Source organism: Ovis canadensis, chromosome 4 (assembly GCF_042477335.2).
Source record: "Ovis canadensis isolate MfBH-ARS-UI-01 breed Bighorn chromosome 4, ARS-UI_OviCan_v2, whole genome shotgun sequence".
Lineage (NCBI taxonomy): Eukaryota > Metazoa > Chordata > Mammalia > Artiodactyla > Bovidae > Ovis > Ovis canadensis.
The window spans coordinates 41,020,289-41,048,245 of record NC_091248.1 but is presented as its reverse complement, the minus strand read 5'-3'; the positions used below and the strand labels follow the sequence as shown (position 1 = coordinate 41,048,245).

General features: G+C 39.1%; 1 protein-coding gene and 1 pseudogene across 4 annotated transcripts in view; both read left to right on the top strand.

Moving 5' to 3' along the window:
- Positions 1-27,957, top strand: part of SNX13 (sorting nexin 13) — a 148,460-nt gene that overhangs the window by 18,386 nt on the left and 102,117 nt on the right. The window lies entirely within an intron of this gene.
- On the top strand, positions 71-27,957 carry LOC138439034 (mesoderm-specific transcript homolog protein-like; annotated as a pseudogene).

The window sequence follows — 27,957 nt, the reverse complement described above, 5'->3', positions numbered from 1 at the left end:
GTAACAAGAACAGTACAGTGGTGAGAGTGCAGGAGAGGACCGATAACTACATTTATCTTTTGGTCGTGACATGGCGATGACAGCAGGGCATCATGGGTGCAGAATTGGTCTGGAAAATATATTTAGTGGTCCCATGGTCAGTGAGAGTTGGGAATTGGGTGAATGGCTCTCAGGAGTCAGTGTAAGACCTAGATGGGCTGAACTTCATAGGAAGTCCTAGCTCTGTATTCTTCTCTCTGTTAAGGGATGTGGATTGGTTGTGTAAGATCCATGGAGAAGCCCAGCACTTCACACTGCTGTTCCACAAGCTGCTAGGGGAGTGTTGAGAGGACTGGTCTCTTTTGTTACCACAGTAGCAAGAGGCAGCTCTGGAGTATCAGGGTCTGGTTAGTTCTGCCCAGCATAGCTCTTCTCACTCCAGCATGCTTACTTGTGTGAGTTGGACCCTCTGCTATACCTAAGAATAGCAAACCCTTTGCTTTTTCTTAATTTTTACACTTGATGCTTTTCAGAAACAATTTTAATTGCACAACTCCAGATTTTTTTCAGTGTTGAAGAAGTGGTGTAGACTTAGAAACAGTGAAAAGGGACCTTGTGTATTACCTAGGGAAAGTTTATACATTGGCATTTTATGCATAGAGGATTGAGATGAGTTTCATAAACCATTCAGTCTGGATTAACTAAAGTATAAACTATATATAGAACTAGAAATTTATAATTGTTTCAGTGATTCACATTTGTCAGAATAAATTAGTTTACTGTACTTCATTTGTTTAATTTGATACATAACTTGACTTTTTTGCATTGTTAAACTCGAGAGATGTCAACAGAGTGTAGCAAATTTATTTTTCTTTTAAATTAAAGCTTTTTAAAGTATAATACTAGTAGACTTCAAGAGCTACTCTAGTTATACAAATGAACTATGGAATTACTTCTGAAAGACGAGTACATTCAAAAGCATAAAAAAATTTAATGTATTTTTGGTCACAATAGGGTAAGTAGTATAGTCATCAATTTGGTGGTAGCTGGATATATAAATAAGAAAATTATATGCTAAGTGGAAAATATACTTTTGCATAATTACAGTCTATTATGTCAGCTAGTAATTAAAACCCATGTGCCCTTACTAAGCAGAACATATGTCCATGATTAAAAGCTGTTATACTTTTAACAATTAATTGATTTTGTATTCAGCGATCTTATTTCACGTTTGAATTATAAAAGGAAAATTAACTTTTTGATGTTGTGACACCAAGCATACGATGCCTATGATGGATCATAGGGGTTTAGGTTACATCGAGAGGATGCTTTTAACAGTCGCTTGTGACATGCATCTTTTTTATAAGTATCTTTTGTGTTCATGGTTTTCAGATGTGCTTAGCAAGATGACTGAAGAGCAGTTATTGGTAAATGATGCTTGTTTCCCTTTTCTCTTTTTTGGTTTGCATTCATTGATTTACCTATGTTTAGGTGGGTGTGAATGGCACCCATTTTCTAAAGCTGAATTGATATTTATTAAAAAAAAAAAAAAAGCTGCACAGCTATTCAGTTGGCTCAATCATTTGTGGGCACATCTCATAGTTTACTTTGCCAGTACAGATTGAAGCAGTTCATAGGAGTGTTATTAAGATATTTCTTTGGCTGTGGCAGCTGACATCATTTGGCTTAAGTTTTCTAGACCAAAATTATTTCTGCTATATTATATGGTGGGAGATTCTGATAACTCAGGTCAACAATTGTTATGTTAGAATATAGCCAAAGCTGCTTCCTGAGGAAAATTTTGGCTTGCTTATGTGGCTTTAGTCTGCCAACTTATAAGAGTTGTGAGAACACCAGTTAGGCTTTTTAGTATTTATGGTTTACCTTATTTTTAGCTGTGTATATTATTAGATTAGGGCTTCCCTGGTGGCCCAGAAGGTAAAGAATCTGCCTGCAATGCAGGAGATCTGGATTCGATCCCTGGGTTGGGAAGATCCCTTGGAGGAGGAACTAGCATGGCAACCCACTCTAGTATTCTTGCTTGCAGAAACAATCCTATGAACGTGGCGGGCTGCAGTCCATGGGGTCCCAAAGAGTAGGACACGACTGAGCGACTAGGCTCAGCACAGCACAGCACATTAATAGATTAACTCTGAATCTGCAATACAGACTACCAAAGTCAGTGACTGCAGGTTACATAATGCTCAGCACCTCTTAAAGCCTGAAAGAACTGATGTTAAGGGAAAATGCCTGAGAGTTATGTAATCCAGTCTTTCTTCTAGATTTGCAAATTTCATTTATTTATTTGTAATTGTGGTTAGGTTCTCTAACTTCGGTCCTTGGATATAGCGTGACTACTAGAAAATTACAATCTTAGAACACATTAGTTTTACTTCTACAGAATTGCCTTTATTGACTTGCCTTTTAATGTATGTCCACCTAATTTAAAGTCATTATGAGAGGCAGTTTTGTTAAACTTTATAATGACTTTCATGTAAAACAGTCTGAGAACATTAACCAGTACTTCATGCTTTTTTTTTCCCAGATAAATTCCTATTTGATACAATTCTTTAAAAATTCAGAGCTGCACATATAGAGCAACAGTTAATGAGAGGAAGCTTGGATATCATCTGTTCCCAACCTGTTTACAGATAAAGAAATTGAGGCTCAGAGAGGTCAGCTATAAGTGGCTGGCCTAGAACCCGGTTCTAGAAATTGTGGCTTCTAATGGCTGACCCAGTTTTTTTTTCTTATTTAAAAGTTTTCAAAAAATTGAGGTGAAAGTGAAATTGACATAAGATAGTTACCATTTTAAAGTGAACAATTCACTGGCGTTTAGTATAATCACAGAGATGTGCGGTCACCTGTATCTAGTTCTAAAACATTTTCATCACCCTGAAAGGAAGATTGTACCCACTACAGCTGCTTCCCATTTCCTTCCCTCAGCAGTTGGCAGCCATTGTTCTACATTCTGTCTTAGGGATTTTTCTAGTCTGGGTATTTCATATAAATGGAATCATATAATATCTACCATTTGAGCCTGGCCCTTTTCACTTAGCGTAATGTCCTGTCCCCACTGTAGCATATATCACTACTGCCTCATTCCTTCTTATGGTTGAATAATAAATACTTTTTTATAAGGAGAGACCACAATTTGCTTATCCATTTATTCATTAGTGGACATTTAGGCTATTTCCATCTTTTGGCTGTGAACATATACGTATATGTATTTGAGTTTTCAGTCCTAGATATATTCCTAGGAGTATAATTTCTCAGTCATATGGTAGTTGTATGTTTAAAGTTTTGAGTAACTGTCAGTCCATTTTACACAGTGGCTACATGATTTTATTAATACATACATATTAATACTTATTAATACATATCCCCAGTTTCCTTTCTACTTCTCTTTGTAAAATCATGGTGACTTGAAAAGGAAAATGAACCAAAGAACAATTTGTTTTTTTTTTAAGGTGTCAACTTCTATTTGATACATCTAATAAAATAGATTTTTCAAACAGGTTTATGGTTTGTCTAGAGGTTCATTGACTATGATCTTGCTTTGTTCCTTTCATTCAAACTGAAGTGAAGTTGTGCTCCTTCACTTCTTTTCTCTCACTGTATTTATGTCGTTAGAATCCATAAGAATGGTTTTAGGGGTCTGTGCATGCATGCCGAGTTGTGTCTGACTCTTGTGACCCCATGGGCTGTAGGCTGCCAGGCTCCTCTGTCCATGGGATCCTCCAGGCGAGACTACCGGATTGGGTCACATTTCCTTCTCCAGAGGATCTTCCAGACCCAGGGATCAAACCCGCATCTCTTACATCTGCATTGGCAGGTGGATTCTTCACCACTAGCGCCACCTGGTATGCCCTTTAGAGGCCTGCTGCTGCTGCTAAGTCGCTTCAGTCGTGTCCGACTCTGTGTGACCCCTTAGACGGCAGCCCACCAGGCTCCCCCGTCCCTGGGATTCTCCAGGCAAGAACACTGGAGTGGGCTGCCATTTCCTTCTCCAGTGCATGAAAGTGAAAAGGGAAAGTGAAGTCGCTCAGTCGTGTCCGACTCTTAGCGATCCCACAGACTGCAGCCTACCAGGCTCCTCCGTCTATGGGATTTTCCAGGCAAGAGTGCTAGAGTGGGGTGCCATTAATCTGTTTGCTGTACAAAATAAAATGAAAATGATAAAAAAGAAAAAATAAAGAAACAATAATAGCGAAAATAGTCTTGGGTGCCTTCAAGGTTATTTATAGGCTCTGACTTTAGTGTGGGTGAGATTTCTTTGTGTTCTACTTTTGCAAAGAGCTTTGGCAGTTGTTTTTTGTCTCTTTATCCATCCTGTCACTATAACTTACTTATGAAAACAATGCTTTATATTATGCTTGATAAATGGGTAATGTAGAAATTTCAAAGTAAATGGTTTAAGATAGGGTAAATAGTCATTAGATACCTTAAGTTTTTGAGTAAGGTTGATTTTAATTTAGTTTGGAGTAAATAATGACCTTCTGACATTATTAAAGTCTGCCTATTTCTTTCCATATTTCATTTTTTAATTTGATTTTTGTCATAAAATGACCCTAAGTTATATTTACCAGGAAAAAAGAAGTTAAGATGCTAATGTCAACTCTGAAAGATCTAATTGAGTTTTTCTGTTAATAGAGAATATATTAATAGAATATAAACTTATGTCTGTAGTACTGAGGAAAGAATCTGAAGGTCATTGTTTTTATGTCTTTAGTTTTAAAGATAGAGACCTACTGAGAAGGTCTTTAGCTTTATGAAAAGTATGAGCTATGTTAGACTTTTTTTAAAAAATTATTTAAGGCACAGAGATTCTGGAATTATCTTCAGTGATGAGAATTTTATATTATAAGGGACTGGAGAAATTTGTGAAAAAAGAGTCTTATTAGATAGCCAGACTTCACAGTATACCAGAAATGGTTGCTTTTCCTGATTTCAAATAGATTGAGATCTAGACTGGAGTTAAACACATGTCTGACCACCAGAACATTATACACACACACACACACACACACACACACACACACACACACACAAAACAGATCTAGCTAATGCGTGCGCGTGCGCGCACACACACACACATATATAAAACAGATCTAGCTAATGCGCGCGCGCACACACACACACACATACATATATATATATAAAACAGATCTAGCTAATGCGCGCACACACACACACACACACATACATATATATATATAAAACAGATCTAGCTAATGCACGCACACACACACACACACACATACATATATATATATAAAACAGATCTAGCTAATGCACACACACACGCCCACCCAGATCTAGCTAATGGTTACCCTGTGACACTCCCTAGCATTAGGCTTTTATTATTGCCTATGCTGGCGCTGTGCCATCATGATTAACTCTGTTGCTATCTCACTGCTACTTTTATTCTCATCACCTCAGCTGACAGTCGCAAGAGATTTTATTGGCTAGATGACAGTCACCACTTACTCTTGATTACCTATATTATTTGATAGAGCTATTCTGTTTTGCTGTCTCAAAGACCATTAAACCAGCTATAGAAGTCTACCCTTGTAACTATGGCCCAGTGTGATGGGGGTCATTCTTACAGTTCAGAGCATGGTGATCTATACTTCAGGAATCCCTTGGAAGATGGTTTAAACCGTAGTCTGAAGGCATTTTTAAGAAGCCCAGGAAGGGAGGCAGTGTATCAGATGAGTGCTTTGTCCTCATTGGCAGTTTCATTATTTTCACATAGATAACTATATTTGCTGCAGGTACTGCTTTTTGGATTTCTGGTAGTCTTAATGATGATCTCAATAGCAAAATAATTTATTACGTATAACCCAGTTAAGGGTTTTAGGATAGAGCCTTTTTATTCTCCTAAGTTTACATTCTCCTTGCATTTACAGAAGTTCATAGGAGACTTCCAAGGAGTTGTCTCGAGCATATCTGTGAATTTGTTACACACACCCCTCACTATCATCTCAAGTTAATTTTTAAGCCATTTAAGTATAAGAAGTATGTAATTCAGTTCCTTTTAGAAGTGAGTAAACAAATGTTGACAGACGTTTTGATTGCCCAGGGTCACATGATCTGTGAGCAGAGCTCAGATTAGAAAGCGTAGCTACTTGCGTATTACAGTGTGTGGTATCTATTTAGGCTTGAAAGAAAAATGACTTCCATGTTGTTGGCACTTATCTAATCTTGTGTAGGAATTTTTCCAGTTATGACTTGATTGTCTTTGTAAGGAATAGACATACACCCTAGTTATATCACATAAAATGGAGAATCCAGGGTAGTACAGTGGAATGCAGCTGGTCCTGTGGGAACTAAAATGCTGACCTAAAATCTCAGTTCTCTCTCTTTCAGCGAATCACAGAGTCTCTCGTCTTGTCTTTTTAGAGTGTTATCTGCCTCATTTCTGCTTTTCTCATTTGGCTTCCTTGCTTACTGAGTGGCCTGTATGTCCCCTTAAAATTCCAGTCCCAGAATATACATACCCTTTTTCAGGTTCAGTGCCCGTCATCGACAGGCAGTTAAAACTTTTCAGATTGCCGAGAAAGAGTCTAGCTCAGCTCGCTGGTGGAGCCCGGTCTCACCAGGTATAGACACTGTGTGCCTCGGTGCACAGCCCTGGTGTTCCTTGGCTGTCTTTGCGTCAGGTGTATATTCCTGGTACAGTCATGGTTGGAGATGAGGCAGAGAAGGATGGGTAGGTTAATGCAGTTCTCAGGGCTGTGGATAAGAAGATGAGATCGCCACATGCCTTTTACAGTATGTAAGAATTACTGATTTCATTTTTAGTTGTTTGTTTAGTAAACTACTAAATAGATCTTATTTTGAATGGCAAAGACTGTATAGACATTATCATGGGATATCTCTAGATCCCATACATTTCTGATATTTTTAAGTTTATTAAATGTAAATAAATCTCAAAAGTAGTAGCTCTCAAGAGTGGAGATACATGCTTCTAGGGAATGTTTCTTTTAGGGATTCCCCCTTTGGTCAGATTATTTATTTTAATCCTTCCCTGGTGGCTCAGAGATTAAAGCGTCTGCCTGCAATGCGGGAGACTTGGGTTTGATCCCTGGGTTGGGAAGATCCCCTGGAGAAGGAAATGGCAACCCACTCCAGTATTCTTGCCTGGAGAATCCCATGGATGGAGGAGCCTGGTGGGCTACAGTCCATGGGGTCGCAAAGAGTCGGACACGACTGAGCGACTTCACTTTCACTTTAATATTTTATGGTCCTTTTTTTTTTTTTTTTGGTGAATGAATGTTTAGTCTGATAGAAAGGGAGATTCCTCCTGAATTCATGCATGCATTCATACATATCATAGAATCTTTGTATTGTGTTCCAGGAATTTTGCTAGCTGTGGGCGCATTAAGTTGAATATGGTATTTTCTCTGCTCTTAAAGAATTCTGTGCTTTGGAAGCTGAACTGTCTCTAATGAAGGAGGTCAGACTCTCTTTGTACCTTTGATTCCTTCACGTACTGCTCTGTGCTTCATACCTTATCTCACTTCTGCTTTTTACTGGATCCTTCCCTAGAGCCTGAGTGCGTGCATGTGTGTGCTCAGTCATGTCCAATTCTTTTGTGACCCCACAGACTGTACCTGCCAGGCTCCTCTGTCCATGGAATTTACTAGGCAAGAATAGTGGAGTGGGTTGCCATTTCTTCCCATCCTAAAACCTGATATATCTATACAAATCTGTTCCCACTCACCTCTGAACTACTGCAGTCTATTTTTGTGTTTACTACTCTTTAGATGTCACCCTCAGTTACCTTCTAGTTGTCAAATCCTCTGGACATTTCCTGGCCTTTACCTACTGAGCTCTTCTCCTTTAGACCTGTTGATCGTGCTTTCTAAGATTGTAGGGCTCCATCCATTACTGGTTCTTTTTATACCTTTCTGAGCTTAGGGATTGGGGGCAGGAGGAGAAGGGGACGACCGAGGATGAGATGGCTGGATGGCATCACGGACTTGATGGTCATGAGTCTGAGTGAACTCCGGGAGATGGTGATGGACAGGGAGGCCTGGCGTGCTGCAATTCATGGGGTCGCAAAGAGTCAGACACGACTGAGCGACTGAACTGAACTGAGCTTACCTTCTCAAGTCATCTTCATGAGCTTCATTTTTCCTTTTCTGCTTCTTAAAACGTTGATGTTACCAGTATTTCATCCTTGACTTTCTGCTCTCTTCATAATATGCTTCATTGTCTTTTTTTTTAGATGACTGTGTGGTGATCAGTTCTGAATCTGTTAGTCCTGAATATTCCCTTGAAAATAACTTATACTACTATATCCATTTGCTTGCTGGCTGTCTTCACTTAAGCTCTGCATATATCTTTACTCTGAATATGTCCCATACTGAACTTCACTTCTTCATCCACAAAACAAAACAGCGAACATACCATCCCCCAGCCCTCTTTCTTGTATCTTGTTTAGGGTGACTAGTTGTTCAGTCAGCTTAAGAAGCTGTGATGATGGCTCTTTCTCACGCTCCATGCAGTCTAGTGATTTGTTGATCAGATCTTCTAGATATTCCTCCAGTATGCAGATTTCTGTTCATCACACCTGCTTTTGCTCTATTTCTGGCTTTTAGGTAATATGACTATAATTGCTCTTTATAGATTTTCCTGCCTATTTCAAATCTTGCACATAATTGATAGAATGATTTAAACTTGAACATTACATATGCCTCTGACAATCTATCCTTTAAAAACAGCTTGCGGTGGCTTCCCTATGGGATACTCTCTTTTGCTTCAGTGCCTGCTCCTCTTGTCTTCTCATCGGCAGTTGCCCTCTTCTTCACTTGGCTGTGTCCTGTTAGCCTCTGAGATTAATCTTACATACCACCTTCCTCAGGATGTGTCCTCTGATTTGTCGCCCCTCCTCCTTTTTAGGCTGGGTTGGAGTACCTGCTCCTTCTTACTAGTGCCTTGTAATAGCTGATGCGTGTTTGTCATTTTCTTACTGTATTATTTTATATGTAATTCTCCTCCTCCACAAGATTGTGAGCTTATTGAGACCCAGAACAATCCTTTACTTGCAGAACCTGCCTGTAGGGAGCACATGCTGGACTTTACTAAATGTTTGATCAGTGAGTGAAAGGCGTCTCTGGTCTAGAAAAGGTAGATATGCATAAACAATTGCTGTAGAACTTTAAGTAGCGCAGTGGAGACAGGGAATGCGAGGACTGAACCTTCCAGCTGGGAAGGGAGAGGTGCTTCTAAGGGAAGACTTATTTGATAGAAGATAGAAGTTTGAGCTGATTCTTGAAGGGAACTTGATAGAGGTTTTGCTAGGAAGAGAGAATCCATCCCAGAGAACAAAACCAAGAGAACAGGTCCTACTCATGAAAAAGCCAGGTATTTCTAATTCAGAGGTCATTTTGGCCTTTGAGAAAAAGGAGGATAGAATAGAGGAGAGGCAGGGTGGAAGATGGAATAGAGGAGAAGCAGCAATTGTGGTCTTGCAGGCCTGAGCAAAGGTCTTATCTCAGGCTTTGGTGTTCAGGAGACAGAGGGCCACGAGAGATGCTTAAGCTGTAAAATATAACTAATTAGTTGAGTGTGAGAGTTCTAAGAGGGCAGTTCAGGATAACTCTTAAGATTTCTTTTTTTCAGTGATTGATTAGGTGCTGGTATCTCCTTTTAATTTAAATAGGGGAATATAGGAAATTTGGGGTATGGTATAAATTTGATTTTAGACATGATGAGTTTGAAATACCTGTGAGAAATTCAGGCAAAAACGTTCAGCATACTGTTGAATATAAGTGTTAGAAACTCAGGAGGTGTATCTGGATTGGAGACACAGCTTTGGAAGTCATGGTACATATGAGGTAGTTAGAAGTAAACAAGGTTACTTAGGGATTGCATATATAGCATGGCTGTAGGAAAGCAAAAACAGAATCCTGGGACTTGCAGGTGTTCTGCTTAAAGATAATCTGGAATACTTGGAAAGGAGTATCAATTTCCCTTTATTCTTTCCAACTTTATCAGAATTCGAAAACTTCCTCTTTGCAGCCCCTGTTTGTTCCTTTCATTCTTTGTTGTTATTCAGTTGCTCAGTCATGTCCAACTCCTTGCGACCCCATGGACTACAGCACGCCAGGCTTCCCTGTCCTTCACCATCTCCCAGACTTTGCTCAAACGCACGTCCTTTGAGTCGGTGATGCCATCCAACCATCTTGTCCTCTCTCACCCTGGTCTCCTCTGCCTTTAGTCTTTCCCAGCGTCAGGGTCTTTTCCAGTGAGTCAGTTCTTTGCATCAGGTGGCCAGAGTATTAGAGGTTCAATATCAGTCCTTCCAATGAATATTCAGGGTTGATTTCCTTTAGGATTGACTGGTTGGATCTCCTTGCTGTCCAAGGGACCCTCAAGAGTCTTCTCCAACACCACAGTTCTAAGGCATCAGTTCTTTGACGCTCAGCCTTTTTTATTGTCCACCTCTCTCATCCTGCTGGAAAAGACTGCTGGACTGCATGACTGCTGGAAAAGCCATAACTTTAACCATACAGACCTTTATTGGCAGAGTAATGTCTCTGCTTTTTACTACGATGTCTAGGTTTGTCATTGCTTTTCTTCCAAGGAACAAGCGTCTTTTAATTTTATGGCTGCAGTTACAGTCTGAAGTGATTTTGGAGCCCAAGAAAATAAAGTTTGCCATTGTTTTCATTGTTTCCCCATCTATTTGCCATGAAGTAATGGGAATGGAACTGGATCCCATGAACTCGTTTTTTTGAATGTTGAGTTTTAAGCCACCTTTTTCACTCTCCTCTTTATCTTCCATCAAGAAGGCTCTTCCCTTTCTGCCATAAGGGTGGTGTCATCTGCATATCTGAGGTTATTGATATTTCTCTGGCAGTTTTGATTCCAGCTTGTGCTTCATCCAGCCTGGTATTTCACATGATGTACTCTACATAAAAGTTAAATAAGCAGAGTGACAATATATAGCCTTGATGTACTTTCCCAATTTGGAACCAGTCTGTTTTTCCATGTCTGGTTCTAACCGTTGCTTCTTGACCTGCATACAGGTTTCTCAGGAGGTAGGTAAGGTGGTCTGATATTCCCATCTTTTGAAGAATTTTCCAGTTTGTTGTAATCCACACAGTCAAAGACTTTAGCATGGTTAGTGAAGCAGAAGTAGATGCTTTCCTGGAATTCTCTTGCTTTTCCTATGATCCAGTGGATGTTGGCAATTTGACCTCTGGTTCCTCTACCTTTTCTAAATCCAGCTTGAATATATGGAAGTTCTAGGTTCATGTATGTTGAAGCCTAACTTCAAGGATTTTGAGTATTACCTTACTAGCATGTGAAATGAGCATAATTGTATGGTAGTTTGAACATTCTTTGGCATTGCCTTTCTTTGGGATTAGGACTTCCCTGGTGGCTCATACGGTAAAGCGGCTGTCTACAATGTGGGAGACCTGGGTTTGATCCCTGGGTTGGGAAGATCTGCTGGAGAAGGAAATGGCAATCCACTCTAGTACTATTGCCTGGAAAATCCCATGGACAGAGGAGCCTGATAGGTTACAGTCCATGGGGTCGCAAAGAGTCGGACATGACTGAGCGACTTCACTTTTACTTTCTTTGGGATTAGAATGAAAACTGACCTTTTCCAGTCCTGTGGCCACTGCTGAGTTTTCCAGATTTGCTGGCATAGTGAGTGCAGCACTTTAACAGCAGCATCTTTTAGGATTTGAAATAGCTCAGCTGGAGTTCTGTTGCCTCTGCTAGCTTTGTTCGTAGTAATGCTTCTTGAGGCCCGCTTGTCTTCACACTCTAGCATGTCTGGCTGTAGGTGAGTGATCACACCCTCATGGTTATCCAGGTCGTGATGATCTTTTTTGTACAGTTCTTCTGTGTGTTTTGCCACCTCTTAACATCTGCTTTTGTTAGGTCCATACCATCTCTGTCCTTTATTTAGCCCATCTTTGCATGAAGCGTTCCCTTGGTATCTCCAGTTTTCTTGAAGAGATCTCTCTTTCCCATTCTGTTGTTTTCCTCTGTTTCTTTGCTTTGTTCACTTAAAGAGGCTTTGTTCATTTTGTTATCTCTCCATGCTATTTTTTTGGAACTCTTGATTTAGATGGGTGTATCTTTCCTTTTCTCTTTTGCCTTTTCGCTTCTCTTCTTTTCTCAGCTATTTGTAAGGCCTCCTCAGACAGCCAATCTGCCTTTTTGCACTTCTTTTCCATGGGGATGGTCTTGATCACGACATCCTGTACAGTGTTATAAACCTCTTTCCATCCATAGTTCTTCAGGCACTCTGTCTATCAGATCCAGTCCCTTGAATATGTTTGTCACTTCCACTGTATAATCATAAGAGATATGATTTCATTTCAATTCATTCTTTATGCAGCTGGTTTCTTCTTGAGGCTGTTAGTTTATTCCTCTTTGAAGTGTCTGTTGTCAAACTAAACTAGGGAAAAGGAAGTGCTTAAATCATTTATGTGAATTCACATCCCTTCATGAAACGGGCATAGGTATTCTAAGTTTACTTCTACTAAGAAACAGACTGCCATTTTTTAAACATATTATATTCTTGGTTTATCTTTTGTTTTTCCTTTTTTGATAGTGATATAGATACAGATAAATATTTTGCTTCTTTCTTTAAAATAACTATAAAGTGATAAATCACATCTTGGACTCACATCAGGTACACCTTGTAGCATGTGTTGGGACTGTGACAATCATTTTGTGGCTCATTTTCATGGAGATTGTTGCGACTCAGCTTTATTCCATTATTGCCTTGCAGAGGTGATTCCCGATTTTTCTATTTTTCGAGAAAAGTTATTTTATTCTTAGGTGATTCAAAAAAAATTTTTATTCAGAATTTAACAAAATAATGTGCTGGCAATTTTTGATCCCTTTATTGAATTTTAAATTCTTTGTATCAAAGACCAACCCTCATGACCTGCTGAAATGTCTGAGATACGTTTGGTTCTGTTACATACTAGGGTAGGAGAGGAAACTTGACTTGAAAGCCTCAGCTGACTAGTGGAAAAGGAGACAGGCTCAATCCCTTGATTTTGAGGATTGAGTAATAATGAGCCATGAAGTCGGATGGGCTGAGACCTACCCCATTTTCAGTAAGTAAGCTGACAGTGAATGCTCCCCGCCTCAGTCCCTTGTTTGCTGAGGTTTGATCCTGGACACCATGGTCAGTGACTTGAGACTAGAGTATTTAGTTAGGGAGGGTATTTCCTATTATTTTATTGTACACGTTTAAGCACAGAGTTACACACACACACATACAAATGGAGCTCTGGTATTTTGCCACCAGAATGTAACCCGCATGAGTAATAAGTTTCTGTCACTTTGTGGGTTTCAAGTTCTGAGTATAATTTGTTAGGGCTTGCTGTATTATCTTTATTTGTTTTGTTTGAGTCAAAGTAAAGGCTCTTTATAGAAAAATCTCCTCTAGGGTGATATGTTGGAACTGGCCTTTGGCTTTTCTGTTTATGCTCCGTGGGAGGGAAAAGGAATGATTCCTGCAACTGGAACTGTCATAGTTTTGAGTGTGCATGTTCCCTTTTTGCAACAACTTCCCTTTGTAATAGATTCCATTTGTATAAATGTTGCTGCTGCCACATTGCTTCAGTCGTGTCCGACTCTGTGTGACCCCATAGACGGCAGCCCACCAGGCTCCTCTGTCCCTGGGATTCTCCAGGCGAGAACACTGGAGTGGGCTGCCACTTCCTTCTCCAATGCATGAAAGTGAAAAATGCATGAAAGTGAAAAGTGAAAGTGAAGTCACCCAGTCCTGTCCGACTCTTAGCGACCCCACGGACTGCAGCCTACCAGGCTCCTCCGTCCATGGGATTCGCCAGGGGGGATTTCCCAGATAAAAATGTTAGATCTCATAATTAAAAATTATATTTAAAAAGCTGTCCCACAAGATGTTAGGATTTGATTGTTGATTTTGATCTAGCTGGTTTTTGACCACACCAGATTATATTATGAGAGGAATTTACACACTAGGTATCCGGAATAAAGACAGTGATTTTCTTTGGGAGGAGTGGTGTTTCGATGGAGCTGGTTGAAGTATGTGTTAATGTGTTATGTCAACTAAAATTCTGATCACCTAACAATTTTCCTTAAATATATTACACGTATTTTGTGTATGTTCTCTTAGGTTTTCCTGTATCAGAGATGTTGATCTCTTATTTCCTATACTAAGATGAGAGATTATGAAATCTGTAAAATCAATCTAAATAATTGATTTTAATATAATGTAAAAATAGGTTTCTTTATACTTTATTTAAAGTTGAATGAATTTTGAGCAGTTTTACAGTTGAGTTTTGTACTTTCGGGCATTGATAAGGCTGGCTATGGCTGTGTACCAGTTTTTTATAATTAATGACTGATAGTGTCTTGCTACCATTGTCTCCTTTTGTAAAACTATCTTGTGCTTGTGATTATTTATATGTAGTTTTTAAAAGACTTTTTAAAAGAGCAGTTTTAGGTTTGTAACAAAATCAAAAGGAAGGTACAGAGATTTCGCGTGTGCTCCCTGCTCTCCCACGGAGTCTCTTTCATTAGCAACCTCTCTCACCAGAATGCTGCTTTTTTTTTTTTTAACCAAAGATGAACCTATATAGACATGATAATCACCCAAAGTCCATAATTTATTTTGGGGTTCAAAACTCTTGGTATTGTATGTTCTGTTGGCTTAGATAAAAAAATAACAATGTATATCCATCATTATAATAACTTGCAGGGTATTTTCACTGTCCTAAAAATTGTCTGTGCTCTGCCAGTTCACCACCCAGTCTTATACCACGCCGCATCTTTTTATTGTCTCCATAGTGTTGTCTCTCAGAATGTCATATGCTTGGAATCATACAGTAAGTAGCCTTTTTGCATTAGCTTCTTTCACTCTGTAGCATGCATTTAAAGTTCCTCAGTGTCTTTCCATGGTTTGGTAGCTCACTTCTTTTTAGCGCTGAACAATACTCCGTTGTCTGGGTGTACCACAATTTATATATCCATTCACTTACTTTAGGATGTCCTGGTTGCTTCCATGTTTTGGCAGTTATGAATAAGTTGATCTGCGTTTTTGTGTGGACATGAGTTTTCAGTTCTCTTGGATAAATCCCAAGGAGTATGATTGCTGTATGGTAAAAAGTGTGTTTAGTTTTGTAAGGAATTGCCAAACTATCTTCCAGTGTGGCTGTATGATTTTGCCTTGCTGCCAGTGAGTTCCTGTTGCTCCACATTCTTGCTAGCATTTAGTTATTCTGTATTTTAGCCATTCTGATTGGTATGTAGTGGTGTCTTATTCTGTTTTTAATTTGTGTCTCCCTGGGGACATATGATGTGGAGCATCTTTTCATGTGCACATTTGCCATCTGTATATCTTCTTTGGGGCTTCCCTGGTGGCTCAGATGGTAAAGAATCTGCCTCCAGTTTAGGAGACCTGGGTTCAATCCCTTGGTTGGAAAGATCCTCTGGAGAAGGTAATGGCAATCCACTCCAGTATTCTTACCTGGAGAATTTCACAGACAGAGAAGCCTGGTGTGCTGCAGTCCACGGGGTTGCAAAAAGTTGAACACAACTTAGTGACTTTCACTTTCATATCTTCTTTGGTGAGATGTCTGTTAAAATCTGTGGGCCATTTTTTAACCAGAATTTATTTCCTTACTGTTGAGTTTTAAGAGTTATTTGTAGTTTTGGATAAAAAGGCCTTTATTAGATATGTCATTTGCAAATATTTTTCCCTAGTCTGTGGCTTGTCTTTTAATTATCATAATACTGTTTTGCAGAAGTTTTTAATTTTAGTGACATCTAGCTTATCAATTAATTTTTTCATAGATTATGTCTGGTGTTACATCTAAAAAGGCATCAGTATACTCAAAGTCATCTATGTTATCTTCTGGAGATTTATAGTTTAATGTTTTACATTTACGTATATGGTCCATTTTGAGTTAATTTTTGTGAAAGGTATACGATCTGTGTCTTAGATTATTTTTTTTGCGTGTGGATGTCTGATTTTGATAGCACCGTTTGTTGAAAAGACTGTCTTTTGGTTTTGTGTAGTTTTGGAAACTGTTCAATACTGTATTTATCCCTCACAACTTACTTTATTGCCTTTTATAGATGGAATCTTAAATATACTTAGACATAAAAGTATAAATAGCCTTGAGCATTGGGCTTAAGTTCAGTAAACAAATGATATTCTCTGTCCTACTTTTGAGTCAAAGGGTACTTCCCCTTTGGCATACTCTTCTGTAGTGCTAGCATTTTAAAATCTTTGTTCACTTGGAATTTTACTGATCAGGTTCCAATAATACCATTTTGATGGAAAGAAAGGGTAACTGTAAAGAAAAGAGATTGATTTTTCTTGTTCACCTGCAAAACTGCCTTTGGAAGACAAAGCAAATTTATCACTACTGTTTAAGCTCTGGAGGACTTATCTTTTTTGTATTCTCAAACATTTTGTAACTTTTTATTATGGCACTTACTACAATTGTTTATCGTTCCATGTGTATTTTGCCTTCCTAGTTTGTGAGCATTTTGAGGGCAGAAACTGCTTGATTCATCTTTGTAGGATTAAGGCCCAATACATAGCTGCCCAGTTATTATAGGATCAGTGTAACCTCCCAGAACAATAATTTTAGAAGACAATGGTTCTTATTTAAAATGAATGCATAACCCATGTAGGATGTTAAAACTCATTACTTAAAGTAGTTCCACACTTAAAAGAATCTTTGTCTTGATTGAATAGCCAAGTGTATATTGCTTTACTGTCAACTAATCACAGAAATCTTTTAATCCCAAGTCTCTGGGCTATGAACATTTAGCATGTTTATGGACTGTTTATTTCTGGTATTGATTCCTTAAGAAATACAAGTGCATTTACTATGTAAGTGAATTTTGTGATTATTGTGTGTTTTAAAAAATGTTTTTAGTGAAAAATTTCAAACCTTAAAAGTAGAAAGATGAGTGTAATGAACTTCCCTCTGTCACACCCAGCTTAGACATTTATCACCTCATGGCTAATTATATTTTGTGTTGATCCTTTTTTACTTTTCTCCTACTGTCTACTTCCAGGATTATTTTGAAGCGTATTCTAGATCATATGATTCCATCTTTAAATATTTCATCATGCATCTCTAAAACATTAAGGGTTCTTTTTGTTAAAGCATAATAGCTGGTACCATTCATTATATCAAGCCAAAAAATAAACAGCAACTTGTTAATGTCATTAAAAAATGTTTATAATTACCCAGTTTCTCTTCCTTCTTTCCCTCCTCATCCTCCTTCTTCTCTCTCCACTGTATTTTTGTTACAATCAAGTTGAATAAGTTTGCATATTGCAGTGTTAACCTGCAGATTCTCCTTAACCTTCCTCTCCCCTCCTCCTCTTTTTCCCCCTTGCCCTGTATTTGTTGCAGGAATTGGATCTTCTTCCCTTTACTGTTTCTCATAGTCTGAATTTTGCTTAGTTCATCTCCATGATGTAACATTTTCTCAGTCTTTGTGCATTTCCTCAGTCAGATTCAGGTTTGATTTCCCCCCACCCCACCCCCACGAAACTTTGATCGATGGTGATGTTGAAGCTGAAACTCCAGTACTTTGGCCACCTGATGTGAAGAACTGACTCATTGGAAAAGACCCTGATGCTGGGAAAGATTGAAGGCGGGAGGAGAAGGGGACGACAGAGGATAAGATGATTGGATCACATCACCAACTCAATGGACATAAGTTTAAGTAAACTCTGGGGGTTGGTGATGGACAGGGAGGCCCGGCGTGCTGCAGTCCATGGGGTCGCAAAGAGTCAAACACGACTGAGTGACAGAACTGAATTGATGTGTATTTTTATTCCAAGAGGCATGTATGTTTGTTTCATATTCTCTCTTTCTCTCTTTTCCTTCTTCCTCCCTCCCCACCTCCAATGCCTTACCTAGACTGCTAAATCACTAATGTGTTCAGTTCAGTTCAGTCGCTCAGTCGTGTCTGACTCTTTGTGACCCCATGAATTGCAGCACGCCAGGCCTCCCTGTCCATCACCATCTCCCGGAGTTCACTCAAACTCACGTCCATCAAGTCGGTGATGGCATCTCATCCTCTGTCATCCCCTTCTCCTCCTGCCCCCAATCCCTCCCAGCATCAGGGTCTTTTCCAGTGAGTCAGCTCTTTGCATGAGGTGGGCAAAGTACTGGTGTTTCAGCTTTAGCATCACTCCTTCCAAAGAACACCCAGGGTTGATCTCCTTTACAATGGACTGGTTGGAACTCCTTGCAGTCCAAGGGACTCTCAAGAGTCTTCTCCAACATCACAGTTCAAAAGCATCAATTCTTAATATATTAGGGATTGCAGTATGGCAATATTCTGTCCTTTCTTATTATGTGAATTTTTCTCCTTAAAGAGAAACTGATTTTTTATCAACTCTCTGATCACCCCTGTAAATGCCTAATTCTCTAACACTTTTCAAAAATAGTTGGTTCTTTAGAACCCTTCAAAGATCAGTGAAATTTAAAAGTATCTACAATTTCATGAACTCAGATATTTGAAGTACTCCAGTCCATTGTGGTTGTTATTGTTACTGATTCCATTTTTAGCCAGGTGAAACCTCTTCAGGTTGTCTGCTGAGTTTGACATTTTTTCAGTAATCTTTGGTAGCTTTCTGATATGATAAAGTGTTCAGACCCATCTTAAACTCATTTCCTGCTCTAGCCTTGAAATTAGCCATTCCTCCAATAGCCTGAGTTCATTTTGTTGGAACTGTCAACACTATTTGTTACTGAAGCAATGATTCACAGTAAAATTACTGTATTTTAAAATCACTTGAAATACTTCCTCTATGTGGTTTTTCCACATTGTTAGTATATACAGTTAGACTTTCAAATTTCACTTTGCTTTTTAGAGATTGCTTTTGAAATTCTTTTTATGTGTAAGATGTTTATACCAATACAAAATTAGATCTGCAGAGCAAAGTATTTTCAAAGTGCCTAGTTCGCATACCCATCCTCTTTTACCCCATTTTCTCCTTGTAGATGATTTAAGAAAGTTTCTGTATATACTTATATTTAAAAGTATAAGCAAATGTTTCTATATTTATAACTGTTACCCTCCCTTTCTTGGGTGAATGATAGCTATACATACTTTTCTTTACCTGGTATGTAATTTAATTCAAAAAATAATCTGGGTACATATGCTAATACAAAAAAATTTGTTCAAAATGCACAAAATTGGCATTTTCTAATATATTGATGGGTTTGATTAGCTTGCATAATTAGATATTCAGCTGTCTTATTCTTTAGTAGCTTTAAAACTTGCTTTGATCAGTTATTTTTAAGGGGCTACTTTTCCTTTTCACATGTCATTTATATATACATAATACATATATACACACACATATATATTTGTTTAGGAATGAGACTGATATATATATATATAATGAGACTGATATATATATAAATTAAAAATAGACATTTATCTGTCAAATGGAAACATAAGGAAAGTAATTTTCTTTTTGATAAAGATTAAAAGGTTATTTTAAAAACTCTTTACTGTATTTTTAGTTATTTATTATTAAGGCACAAAAGCATTGTGTGTAGTTAGAAAAATATAGCTTCTAAAAAGCACCTTTGGTTAATTTATTTCAGCTTTATGTATCTTCTGGGCCTTTTATCAGAAAATCTCGGAAACCTTGTTAATGTGGTTTTGCAGTTGGAGGCTTTGAGCCTGCTCGAAGCCTGTCGGGACTATTCTTTGCTATACTGCTCCATCCACATTTTAAATACTTTTATTATTCTTTCTGTATAAGGGAAAGCATTCAGTAAATACAGTCTTTTGTTTTTTCAATACTGTAGTTTCTTTTAGACTCTAATTCCAGTGGTTCCCAATGTATGGGCTGTGGGGGTGGGGAGAGGTTCTGCAGCCCAACTTAGTGTGTATTCTGAATAAGCAAATGCCTATGAATGTACCTGTTATTTATTCAAACTGTATATAGTTATTTTGTAATTGATGGAATCTCATTTAAAAGACACTGAATTAATTGTATCACTTTTTGTTTTCTTGTGTTTTCTTTGTCATTGGATGCTAGGTGTGCTAATTACATAGCAGTATGTGACCTTTTATAACTACTGCTCTAATAAAAAATTAAAGGGTTTGTTAAAGTAGTTACTTACATGTGTGTACATAATTAATTTTTGAAAATATGTAAAAGTTTAACTGTAGACCTCCATTTTAAGGGAGAGAGTTCTGTTACTAGAGAACTGACTACATGGGGCTAGTGTATATGTATGTATATAACATGTATACATATATACATATCTGGGCACCCCTGGTTGGGAGTGGGAGGAGAAAGTCCACAGGTACCCAGTGGCCATAATCTTTGCCAGCCGGGCAGTTGGCCGTCTTACTAGAGACAAGGCCCTCTGTCCTTCTTGGCCCAGCAGCTGGATTGAAAACATGCACCATATCACGCTGGTGTTTAATCATCCTCACAAGGATAAACTAGTTGTGAGTGGAAGAGGATCTTTATTTACATGTCCCCGGAGTATCAAACGGAGAAGGCAATGGCACCCCACTCCAGTACTCTTGCCTGGAAAATCCCATGGGTTGAGGAGCCTGGTAGGCTGCAGTCCATGGGGTCGCTAAGAGTCGGACACGACTAAGCAACTTCACTTTCACTTTCCATTTTCATGCATTGGAGAAGGAAATGGCAACCCACTCCAGTGTTCTTGCCTGGAGAATCCCAGGGACGGGGGAGCCTGGTGGGCTGCTGTCTCTGGGGTTGCACAGAGTCAGACACGACTGAAGTGACTTAGCAGAGTATCAAAAGAGGGATTTGGGACCAACTTAGCTAAATGTACTGATGGTCCCTCTGAGGCAGCCTCTCCGTGCTGCCTCCCTGAATGGGAAGTAGTGATGTAGGCTGGTGTGGGGTATGCTGAAACCTTTTTTTCAACCTTTTCCTCTTTTTTCCTTTGAGATTGGGGCCTTGTTGTGGGTTATGCTGGTAGGAATGTGTAGCTCTGCATACAGTCCTAAGGTGGGAGTGAGAAGGAGGACTTCAGTTTAGGGTCCTTTTCTTTTTCACCTTCCCTTTCCTTTTCTTGCCCTTTCCTTTTTTCCCCCCTTTTGCCCTTCTCCCGTCTCTTTCTGTTACTTCCCTCATTTTACTTCTCTCGTTAGTAAATGAATTAATTGGTTCCATATTTACTGAGCAGCTTTGTAGCAGGCCTTGGTTAAATTACTGTATATTGTTGAATGAGCCAAAGTTCAGTGTCAGGAGCTCATTCTCTTGCAATCACTTACAGATGGAATAAGGTGGAAGGAAAACAATCTATAGTTTCAGTAAGGCCATTCTTCTTCTGGGTACTTACTTTTGCTGTTGAATTCCTGTCTGTAGTTTCTGTGACTCAGGTTGGCACTGAAGTAATATCAGCTTTATGAGTCTCAGCCCTTTCTGGCTGGCTGCCCTATGCCATGTAATGTGTTGAGACATACCAGGTGAATATAACTGGGAGTTGCTGACTCACTTTATTGAGACTCTTCAGTACAGTTCAGTCGCTCAGTCGTGTCCATCTCTTGTGTGACCCCATGGACTGCAGCATGCTGGGCTTCCCTGTCCATCACCAACTCCCATAGGTTACCCAAACTCATGTCCATTGAGTTGGTGATGCCATCCAACCATCTCATCCTCTGTCATCCCCTTCTCTTCCTGCCTTCAATCTTTCCCAGCATCAGGGTCTTTTCCAGTGAGTCAGTTCTTCATATCAGGTAGCCAAAGGATTGGAGCTTCAGCTTCAGCATCAGTCCTGCCAGTGAATATCCAGGACTGATTTCCTTTAGGCTGGACTGGTTGGATCTCCTTGCAGTCCAAGAGACTCAAGAGTCTTCTCGAGCACCACAGTTCAAAAGCATCAATCTTCAGTGCTCAGCTTTCTTTATAGTCCAACTCTCACATCAGTACATGATTAGTGAAAACACCATAGCTTTGACTAGATGGACCTTTGTTGGCAAAATAATGTCTTTGCTTTTTAATATGCTGTCTAAGTTCGTCATAGCTTTTCTTTCAAGGAGCAAACATCTTTTAATTTCATGGCTGCGGTCACCATCTGCAGTGATTTTGGAGCCCAAAAAAGTAGTCTGCCACTGTTTCCACTGTTTCCTCATCTGTTTGCCATGAAGTGATGGGACCAGATGCCATGATCTTCGTTTTCTAAATGTTGAGCTTCAAGCCAACTTTTTCACTCTCCTCTTTCACTTTCATCAAGAGGCTCTTTAGTTCTCCTTCGCTTTCTTCCATAACGGTGGTGTCATCTGCATATCTGAGGTTATTGATATTTCTTCCAGCAGTCTTGATTCCAGCTTGTGCTTCATCCAGCCCAGCGTTTCTCATGCTGTACTCTACATATAAGTTAAATAAGCAGGGTGACAGTATACAGCCTTGATGTGCTCCTTTCCTGATTTGGAACCAGTCAGTTGTTCCATGTCTAGTTCTAACTGTTGCTTCTTGACCTGCATACAGATTTCTCAGGAGACAGGTCACATGGTCTGGTATTCCCATCTCTTGAAGAATTTTCCACAGTTTTTTGTAATCCACAGAGTCAAAAGCTTTGGCATAGTCAATAAAGCAGAAGTAGATGTTTTTTCTGGAACTCTCTTGCTTTTTTGATGATCCAACAGATGTTGCGAATTTGATTTCTGGTTCCTTAGGAGAGTTCAAAGTCTGTTCTCTGGAAGCTCTGACAGTCTGTTCTTCCTGTGATCGAAAATAGCTGTTTCCACTTAGCCCCACTCTCCACATATAACCGGGAGAGTTTATGCCTGGCTCTACATCAAAGTTACTTAATCAGTCTGCCTTTGATGGACTTGACTTGAGAGATAATTTCACAACTCAGCTCCTTGATTATGCTAGTGTGAATTCTTAATCAAAGAGAGGTTAGTGATTTTGCAGAGGTTACACAGAACTTTAGTGGCAAACTGGAACCTGTAATTTCTGATTCTGTTTTTAGTACTGTGTTATGCTACCTTTCCTGTCATAGAAGTCTGTGATGAGGATCAAATGAGATAAATGGTAGTATGAATTAATAGACATGAAATACTACAATGTAAATTACTTATACATGCTTTCTACTATCAGGAGGCATGGAAGACTTTTTACATGGTCACTTCTTGATTCTTAAGCATCACGGCAGCAGGGGTCATTTTTTATGTCTTTGTGTGTCTCTCTGCTCAAGGCCAAACTGATATGCATAACTGATACATGCATGGTAGTAAACTGATACCCTTTGAAACCAAATTATTTCCGTCATTTATGTAAGGAATATGTGGATGAGCTGATCATCTAATAAAACTTATACTTTATATTTATGTACTTTGTACTCAAATCAGGAATTTATTACATTCATTACAAGTAGTTTTCTGAATGTAATTCTTGCGTGGTATATTAAGCTGATTAATTAAATAAAAGAAATGGCTCATTTATGATTTTAATTTTTTTTTCTTACTGTGGCAGTTGTCAACTGCCAATTTTTAAGGTTCCTTAGGAGTCAGAATTTGAAGAGAATCAAATCCCACTCTTAACTCTTAATAGCTGTGTGACCTTGGACCATTTTTAAAAAATCTTCTCTGTGCTTTAGTTTCTCTGTTGTTAAACTAGAAATAATAATAGTGATTAAGCCAAAATCGATCACTAGACCAGTGGTCTCCAACCTTTTTGCACCAGGGACCCATTTCATGGAGTATGATTTTTCCATGGACCAGGGAGAAGGGGGATGGGTTTGGGATGATTCAAGTGCATTATCTCTGTTGTGTACTTTATTTTTATTTTTGTTACATTAGCTCCACCTCAGATCAATAGGCATTAGACCCCAGAGGTTAGGGATGCCTGCACTAGAGCATAGACTCGTTTACTACCCAGAGAAACCATACAGCATAGACGAAGAAGTGAAGGCATGGAGCGGCTACACAGGTAATAAATAGTGAAAGTTAGATTTCCATTCAGTTGAACTCCAGACTTCATGTTTTTTGAGCACTGTGCTATATTACCTTCTCGATTACTTCTTAGGTCGTTCTGACGAGGACATGAGGTACGCATGTAGAATACTTGGTACAATTTTGGTTTTCAGAGGTTCTGGAATTGTGAGTAAGGTTTTGTGGACTTAGGGATTAGTTTTGGTAGGATTATAGATATATAATTGTCCTTAGTTCTGAACAGTTCTGGTAAATTATTAGAAATGAAACTATCACAAACCCCATCCCAGACATAATGGACCAGAATCAGTACTTTAAGAACCTGCATTTTCGATCCTTAAAGTTTGAGAAGTACTGCAAGAGATGATTTTGGAGGTTTCTTCCATCTTACAGTTGTCTGTCGATAACCTTAGGGAAGCAGACATATGGATATTTCAGTGTTGATATTGTGTTTGGAGAAGAAAATAGTACTTTTAATGAAATATTATTTTACTGAAAAGTATTGTTTTAATAAAGATCACAGTTACCTGGATTTATTTCTATTCTTTGGCTTCCATTCTGAATTTGTAAAAAATTTCTGATGTAGTACAAAACTGTCCTAAATTGTATCATCCTGTGTCATCTAAGAAAATAATCAGAACTCAAAAACTTTGAATGGTTTTAGATGAAATATTTTTCTTAATCTCACTGGATAATAAGATTATAATATTAGCCAAACATATAAATGGGAAACGTAAATCTAACATAAAACTTACTTATTTTGGACAGTTCTCTATACTGATGTTTCATTGTTTAGTTCAGTTCAGTCACTCAGTCGTGTCCGACTCTTTGCCACCCCATGAACTGCAGCACGCCAGGCCTCCCTGTCCATCACCAACTCCCGGAGTTCACTCAAACCCATGTCCATCGAATCGATGATGCCATTCAACCATCTCATCTTCTGTCGTCCCCTTCTCCTCCTGCCCTCAATCTTTCCCAGCATCAGGGTCTTTTCCAATGAGTCAGGTCTTCGCATCAGGTGGCCAAGTTTCAGCTTCAACATCAGTCCTTCCAGTGAACACCCAGGACTGATTTCCTTTAGAATGGATTGGCTGGATTTCCTTGCAGTCCAAGGGACTTTCAACAGTCTTCTCCAACACCACAGTTCAAAAGTATCGATTCTTCGGCACTCAGCTTTCTTTATAGTCCAACTCTCACATCCATACATGACCACTGGAAAAACCATAGCCTTGACTAGACGAACCTTTGTTGGCAAAGTAATGTCTCCGCTTTTTCATACGCTGTCTACGCTGGTCATAACTTTCCTTCCAAGGAGTCTTTTAATTTCATTGCTACAATCACGATCTGCAGTGATTTTGGAGCCCCCCAAAATAAAGTCTGACACTGTTTCCACTGTTTCCCCATCTATCTGCCATGAAATGATGGGACTGGATGCTATGATCTTAGTTTTCTAAATGTTGAGCTTTAAGCCAACTTTTTCACTTTCCTCTTTTACTTTCATCAAGAGGCTCTTTTGTTCTTCACTCTCTGCCATAAGGGTGGTGTCATCTGCATATCTGAGATTATTGATATTTCTCCCGGCAATCTTGATTCCAGCTTTTGTTTCTTCCAGTCCAGTGTTTCTCATGATGTACTCTGCATAGAACTTAAATAAGCAGGGTAACAATATACAGCCTTGATGTACTCCTTTTCCTATTTGGAACCGGTCTGTTGTTCCATGTCCATTTCTAACTGTTGCTTCCTGACCTGCATACAGGTTTCTCAAAGAGGCAGGTCAGGTGGTATGGTATGCTCATCTCTTTCAGAATTTTCCACAGTTTATTGTGAACCACACAGTCTTTGGCATAGTCAATAAAGCAGAAACAGATGATCCAGTGGATGTTGGCAATTTAATCTCTGGTTCCTCTGCCTTTACTAAAACCAGCTCGAACATCTGGACATTGACAGTTCACGTATTGCTGAAGCCTGGCTTGGAGAATTTTAGGCATTACTTTACTTACTATTTGAAGTTAAATATTATAAGATTAACCACAAAACAAATGTGCACTTGAGTTACTTGATTGGAAATATTTAATTTTGTTAATCCCTGTAATATAGAAATTTCTCTCAAACTTAATTGAGGTAAAGGGTTTTCTGTAGGTTTTTCTTTTTTCGTGTGACAGTAATGTCTGTTTTGTTTACTGTTAATTCACTAGTGTTTGGCACATTGTAGGTATTCACAAATATTTGTCAAATGAATGAATTATAAGAGTTTGTTTTTTTGATGACTTTTGCTACCATCTTCCAACAAGTAGGAAGAGACTTGTAAGATTCTGAAAATGTGAGTTTTTAGACAGTTGAGCATCTCTTCACGTTAAATAACTGAGTTAATAATCTTTCTCAGATTATATAATTATGTTTCTTTCTTGAAAATCTTTTTAATTTTTAAATTTCTTGAATTGATATTCAAACAGATGGAAAACATGTTTATACTGTTTAAAGCAAATGCTTTGTTAAAAACCAGGACATTTGAGTACTGTTTGAGAAGCCCCTCGTGTATTGTCCTCCAGTTGCCTGCTGCCTTCCTTCCTTCATCTGCAAAGACAGCCACTTTGCTTGGTTTCATACAACCTCTGAATAGTAAGTTGTTAACTTACTTAAGTTGTAAGTGGTTAACCAGTAAGTTGTTTAGCTTTGAAAACTGGCTAGCAAGCATAAATATAACTTTGTAAAGAAGGAGTAGTATTGCTAATATTGGGTCAAATCTCACTGAAGAAGGTAGGTTGGATAAATTATCTGGGTCATGGTCTGGTTTGGCTTTCCTGAGAGTTTATAAGAATGCTTTTCAGGAAAGTCAGTGGAAAGTTTTATTTGAGTGGATCTTGGTTGGAATAGCATCTGTTTCTTGTAGTTGGCCATCTCCCAGTACTGAGTGTTCTGCAGAAGTATTGTCAAAGGGACTAAACACTCGGTACTTTCTTCTAAGCCACCATGTCCTAGTTTTAGCTCTTACATAGAAGTCAGGGGAGGCACAGCCTGGTTCCCCCAACATGGAGTCTTGGAGGCTAGGTCTTACCTTAATCAGGAGGAAGTAGTGGTGGGTCCACTGGGGCTGTTGGCTGTGCCCCTGCTTGTGGCCTGTCTGCAGTCCCTGCCCCCTGCCCCCAGCTTTCAGCTACTCTTTACTCATGGAAGTCATCACGCAAAGTTTTTACTTTCAAGGGACTTCGAATCTTCTACCATGGGATCTTCTTCTCCATGGGATGTGGTTGGGAGTCCAGAGATAGTTGTGGTTTTACATGGCTTTCCAACATCCAGCTATGATTGGTACAAAATTTCAGAAGGTCAGACCCTCAGGTTTCATTGAGTGATTGCTCTCAATTTCCTAGCGTTTGGCCTCAGCAACAAACCGAGACCACATCACTATTCCATATTTGAGCAGGCCAGCATTGTGAAGGTGCTTTGCGGCATCTGGGACTTCAGAACCGTAGGATCAACCTGTTGTCTCATGACTATTAGGGATATTGTTGCTCAGAAGCTGTTGTGTAAGTTCAAGCAGAATTGATCTGGTCTGCTTACCATGTACAGTTTCTTTTTGTCAAGTGGAGGTTTATTTCCTGAGACTGCCTGTCCTCTCCTTCTCCAAAAACTTCTCAGAGATGGAGGCATGCTGTCATCCTGCCTCACGTAGTTGATGAGGAATTCTCTTGTGATCTCACATAGTCTTCAGGCTGTGCACCCACCCCTCTGAGAGTGAGCTGTGGGACATGTGGGCAGGGATATGTGTCAGTGATGGGAATGTGGTTATTGACAGTCTTTGCAGTACATCAGAGGAAGTTCAGAAGATGCTGGTGCGAGCTCTGTCTGTTTCCATTCCTATGCATTTTATCTATGGGCCATTGGATCCAGTGAATCTCTAGGGTTTTCGGAGCTATGTAGGAAAACACTGATGTGGTCCACGGTGTCGATTCTGGATGACCACATCAGTCACTGTCCACAGCTAGAGGATCCATGGGCTTGTTGAATGCATATATGGACTTAATTAACTCATTCTGA